Source organism: Rattus norvegicus, chromosome 5 (assembly GCF_021556685.1).
Source record: "Rattus norvegicus strain SHRSP/BbbUtx chromosome 5, alternate assembly SHRSP_T2T, whole genome shotgun sequence".
NCBI classification, from domain to species: domain Eukaryota; kingdom Metazoa; phylum Chordata; class Mammalia; order Rodentia; family Muridae; genus Rattus; species Rattus norvegicus.
This window is the reverse complement of record NC_141538.1, coordinates 140,995,001-141,001,203: the sequence shown is the minus strand read 5'-3', so window position 1 is coordinate 141,001,203 and position 6,203 is coordinate 140,995,001. Positions and strand designations below refer to the sequence as shown.

Here is a 6,203-nt window from a genome sequence, read left to right as displayed (position 1 = left end):
CCCATTTAAAGCAGTCCACAGCTATCCAAAAATCCCTAAAATCACATTCCTCCAAACAAAAGTTGAGTCAGGCCTATCTCAGCAATACCCCAGTCCCTGGCACAAACTTCTATCTTAGGGTTTTACTGCTGTGAACAACAATCATGACTGAGGCAACACTTACGAAGGATAACATTTAATTGGGACTGGCTTACAGTTTCAGTGGTTGAGTCCAGTATCATCACAGTGGGCAAACATGTCATCAGCCAGGTAGATTTGGTGCTGGAGAAGGAGCTGAGAGTTCTCTATGCTGACTGTAAAACATCCAGAAGACTGGCTTCCAAGCATCTAGGAGTAGGGTCTTACAGCCCATGCCTTAAATGACACACTTCCTCCAACAAGGTTATATCCACTCTAAAAAGGCCACACCTTCTAGTAGCTTCACTCCTTGGACCAAGCATATTTAAACTACCATACTCCCTCAGCCACCTCAGTGTTGGTATTGCAAACATTTACTATAACACTCATGAACTCTAATGGACACATGAAGATTTCTCTTTGTACGAGTTACTTTTTGATTGCTATGATAAAATTACCATGATAAAAAGCAACTTACATAGAGTTTATATGGGCTTCTGGTTCCAAAGGGATAAGAGCATCATAGCAGAAAGGCACTGCAGCGGGAGAAAGAAGGTGAGAGAGCACAACTTCAACTGCAGGCATGAAGCAGGGAGAACAAACTGGAAGTAAGGCAAGGCTGTGCATCCTTAAAGTCCATGTGAAACAATCTTCCAGCAAGGCTGTACCATTCCTAACCTCTGCAAACACCACCATCAAATGGTGCCCATGTGTTTAAATGCATGAGCCTATGGGGGACATTTTCATTTCAACCACCATACAACTAAAGTCTATTCCCCTCTGAGATAAGATATATTATCAACATTCTCACCCTTTGATTTCTCACTGTTCTTTTTAGGATATGGAGGCCATCTTCTGGAATCCCAATTCTCAACTGTGTCAGATTCTTGCTAAGGATCCTAAGTTGCAGCAAGGCTACATTACTGTTGTTTTCTTTTATGATCTCTATGTCCTGTAAGTTTCTTTCTATTACATGGTACCACTTGATGTTTCTTCTACTCAATTATTTGGAGTAATTATTTGGAGTACTTCCCATATCAATGAAAGGAAGTTGTTCTTAATATGTTCCAGTAAGAAACTTTATGAACTTCATTTATTTTCTTTTAACACTTGTGTGCATGTAAATGCATGTGTGTCTGTGTATATGAGCAAGTGGACATGTTCTTCTCTGTGTGTGCACGCATGTTGTGAGCATGAGTATGAGGTTTGACATCAATGTTGTTGGTTTTCCTCAATTAGTCTCTATGTTTACATATTAGAAAATTTGAACACTTTTAATCTTTATTAATTGTGTGCATATGTGTGGGCAGGTGGACATGGACATATGTGAGTTCAGTGCCCCCAGAGTCCTGAGGAGGCTTCTGATCACTTTATGATTGAGTTACAGATAATTGTGAGCTGTCCATTATGGTTGTTAGGAAATGAACTTGAATTCTCTGCAAGAGCAGGAAGCATTCATAACTACTGAAACATCTCTCCAGCCCTCTAATTTACTTGAATTTTGTTTCATTGTGGAACATGGTTTCTCTGTTTAGCCCTATCTGTCCTGGAACCAGCTGTGTAGATCAGGCTAGTTCCAACTTTTTTGCAACTGGAATGCTAGGATTAAAGTCATTTTGTGTCACAATCTTGATACTTTCTTTTTTTTTTTTTCACTTTTTAAAAATGTATTTATTTACTTTTACACTCCAGATTTTATTCCCCTCCTGGCCCACCTCCCCTCTTGGACATTTCCATATCCCCTCCTCACCACCCTACCACTGTGTCTCCACAAGGATGTCCCCACCCCACCTACCCCACTTCCTGGGGCCTCCAGTCTCTTGAGGGTTAGGTGCATCTTCTCTGAATTCAGACCCAGGAGTCCTCTGCTATATATGTGTTGGAGGCCTCATCTCAGCTGGTGTATGCTGCCTGTTTGGTGATCCAGTGTCCAAGAGATCTTGGGAGTCCAGGTTAAGTGAGATTGCTGGTCCCCCTACAGGGTCGCCATTATCCTTAGCTTCCTCCAGCTTTCCCCTAACCCAACCAGAGGGATCAGCAGCTTCTATTCATTGGTTGGGTGCACATATCCGCATCTGACTCTTTCAGCTGCCTGTTGGGTCTTTTGGAGGGCAATCATAGGTCACTTATTGTGAATGTCCCATAGCCTCAGTAATGGTGTCAGGTCTTGGGGCCTCCTTGAGAGACCCTTGAATTGGATCCTACTTTGGCCCTATCGCTGGACCTTCTTTTCCTCAGGCTCTTCATTTCTATCCCTGCATTTCTTTCAGACAGTGTCGGCACCAGCACAGACACAGTACCGAGAATCGGGCGAAAGCCTACAGGATGAAAGAAACACACACACACACACACACACACACACACACACAGAGGTTATCATGTCAAGCCAGGAAAGGAAGAGAGGAAGAGAGAGAGAGAGAGAGAGAGAGAGAGAGAGAGAGAGAGAGAGAAAGGAAGAGTGAGAGTGAGGAAGAAGAGTGAGAGTCTCCTGTAGCTTTATTCACCACTTATATACCCAAGTCTCCAGGTAGAAAATAACTGGGAAGCACAGTGGGAAACCCTGGCTCGTGACTACCTGGCTCCTGACTTCGGTAGCAAAAGACCAACTAGGAGACCTGAATTAATTAGGGAGAAATCCGAGAAGACCAGCCTAAATCTCAAGGATAAAGGCTGAGGAAGCAAAAGGCAGAAGTAAATTGACCACCACCCAGGTGTGGTCCAGGTGTGTCGGTTCCACATGCATCATCCGGGCTCAGCAGAGGTCATGCAGTGGAGACACCGGGTGTTTACTACTTGGTCTTTTCTTCCTGTGCGTAAATACATGGGAGAGGCCTCTGTTCAACAATCCCATGACTTCTAAACTGTGGCCATGCAGTTACAAAGCAACCAGGCCCAAATCAATATGGCTCACTACATCTCCCCCGTTATTCTATTATAAAAGACCATTAGGTGGAAGTAGTCGTCTGAGAGAGATCAGACATGCCTCACAGAGTGCCCAGGTCGGCCATGGCGAGCCACTCTTGCAGTTAGGACTGCACCCCAATGGTTAGGAATGAACTTATGCTGTAACACACCGTTCTGGGCTATAAGTGTGTGTTTATTGGGGGAGAAACTGGGCAGAGGAGCATTTGACCGGCCCGTACGTTTAAACGGGGTGTACTACCTCTGTCTTAGGATTGACCTCTCAGACCCCAGCCTCTCTGTCATAGGACCACCTTGTTGCCCTCAAGGCTCCATGTCTAGATTGGTCAAGGGTCAGAGGAAGTTGCCCGTCGCTGAGAATAGCTACATCAGGTCATCTTCTCATTCCTCTTACTTGAGCCCAGGGGCAAAGGAGTAGGGGCCAGATGGCATTAATTTAAGAGATTGTGGAAGTTGAGCCTCTCCTGATAAGTAATGGGCACCTCATCTGGTTCTCCTCAGCTGCTACCACCAAGGGCAGTAGTCAAGCCGTTCCTATAATAAAATTTAGAATTCCCAATTGTTAGCAACTACTCCAGAAAGTTCACCCACTGTATTTGCCTAACAATAGATTGGGGAAGGGTAACTCCAGACACTACAGACACAATGGCTGCAGCAGTAATGGCTGCTACAATAGCAGCGAAAATGCCAAGGTCTCTCCCAAGACAGTTCAGGATTGGTCATTCTTCTCTGGAACAACCAGCAGGCAATGGAACCATGTCTGAGATCTGCAGAATCAGGGCAGAGTTCCCCAGTCCACAGCAGCTTCCAGCAAGCAGTAGTGCACAGAGGGTTGGAGCACAGGCCGCAGTGGGATGGGACACAATGACTGCAGCAATGCCAGAATTTCTGTGATGACAAAAGATGAGGGGGGATCTTCCATCTTCCTCTTAAGGGCACAGGAATGACTTCAGGGACCCAAACCACGAGAGCTGAATCTTCATGCTCCCAGGATCAGCAAGTCTCACCAGCCACTCAGGCAGCTGGCACACTCCTGTCATCCTGTAGAAAAAACACAAAGATTCCCTCTTCCCCATAAAAATACCTGGACAGAATCATGCCAACATATGGATCTTTCTATTTCACCTAGGCAGAAGTATGCCTAGTTGTAGGGTGCCATAAACACTCAGAGTTTCTTGGCATCCAAATTTTAAAATTGAAATAAAAAGAGTATTATTTAGTATACAGGGATAACTCCCCCGTTTTATTTATTAAAATTGTTAAAATGTTATTTATTTATTAAGATAATTGAGGACACTGAGCACTTGTATTCATAAATTGACTTGTATACCAAATTATTGTTTCCAGCATTATTGTTTTGGATATATAAAGAATGAGATTTTTTGACTAATTGTTTCTATGTAAGGCCTATAATCTGCCTGGTATCATTGTCCTCCCTTGCTAAGGGGTCCAGGCAATCCAGCTTGAGTTCTTAAATGGCCTATAAAGGAACAGTATTTAGTGCTCTTAACCACTAAGCCATTTCTCTAGCACCTCACAAACTTTATTTACCTAAACCTAAGCATTAATTAGAAATGTCAAAACCTGTAAATATTGTCTAGATTCAGCCTTATTTAGAAATCCCTGAGTTGGCAGGGTGAGGCTGGGTGTTGAAAGTAAGCAACTGGAGTCTTCCTCTTTTCGTGAGGGTGTGTTATCAACTCCATTACCATTTTCAAAGAGCTGGGTCTATGGTTTTATTTAGTTCTCCGAGCCAGAGCACTGAAAGGACAGTGAGTTGTCAGACATTCACACTGAAATCATCACTCACTGATTTCAAGTAGAAAACCTGCCTCTAATAAAGCATTAAGTAATTGTAAAATTTGAGGGCTAGTAGTATCTAAAAAAAAAAGGAAAACCTTTTAATCAATTGTAAACCACAAGCCACACATTGGCTATCTGTATATGAATTGAAAGCTTGATTTTTTAACATTTAAAAACAGTGGCTACAGGACGTAATCTAATAATCTGTGCTGAAGCAGCGGAAACTCAAGAGAATAAACAAGTGATCCAATCATACATGTAGCCTTTTCATTAGATGAACCACCTATAAATACAGTAAGCGCATTTTCTATGGGTTGCATGCACAAATGTACAGGAAATACAAAAGCATGCAAAGAGTAAAATTATCAATTTTGCCTGAAATTTGTATATGTAATAGGCCAAATATCAGTATTTTGTAATAACCAATTGATTGCTGTTTGGAATAAGGTATGTTTCACCGGGTTTCTTTTTAAAATACTTCCATGACTCTAGCCTACAATTTTGTACTAATGACAAAAGCTTTATCTCCAATGAGGATAACAAAGTTAAGTCCTCTGGTAAGGTGAGGTACTTTGGCAATTAACATATCCTTAGAAGCTTAAAATTAGTTTCAAATATTCTTTTCTGGACAGCTACTCCCCAAATATTAAAGCTCATTTTGAGAGCAAAGGTTTGTAGTAAAAATTTCCATATACACTGAGAGATTCAAAGTTCTAACTTCTTACATTGAAGAAGCAACAAAATTACATAATAAGGCTATTAGCCATTCTTTTGAAAAAATTTTTAATGATTTTACCTCATGGGCTCTCTAAAATTATAAGCAAGCTCATGAAATGAAAACTCACAATTGCCAGGACCTAAACAAATTGCATAAAAGCAATCCTCTAAATCTATCTTGAAATGGCAGTTGGAGTAAGCAAACAAGCTGTAATGCTCTCACAAGTTCTAAAACCTCATCAATCCTTCGTAAATCTTGTAACAATCTCTACCTGTTTGATTTTTTCTCAATTATAAATCAAGTTTGAGTTAGTCAATGTAACACTGGCAATCCTGAATCACAATCCTTAAATTCTCCTTGTAACAACAGAGCACAACCACAACTTTGGGAGGTCACCTAAGTTCTGAGTACCTGACTAGGCAGCTGTCCTTGGGGCAGTGGGATTAGCATTAAAATACAGATAACTTCAGGGCAAACCACAACTTTGGAAAGCAAAACCTCCAACAAACTAGTTTCCAAAATCCAGTCTCCAAAACTCCAAGTCTATCCTTCATGCTACTAAGTTTGACTGCCAATTCCTACATATGAACGCACGATGGTGCGGTCTCCAATACCTCAACAAAGAGACATTGTCCTAAATTCT

The 6,203-nt window shown here is 41.8% G+C and overlaps 1 long non-coding RNA gene across 1 annotated transcript in view; it reads left to right on the top strand.

Annotated features, from left to right (window-relative positions):
* Positions 1-964: 964 nt before the first annotated feature.
* LOC148006026 (uncharacterized) overlaps positions 965-6,203 on the top strand; it is a 10,132-nt gene continuing 4,893 nt past the window's right edge. The window contains exon 1 of the long non-coding RNA XR_015621444.1: positions 965-1,071. This is a non-coding gene — a long non-coding RNA (uncharacterized LOC148006026). The remainder of the gene's footprint in view (positions 1,072-6,203) is intronic.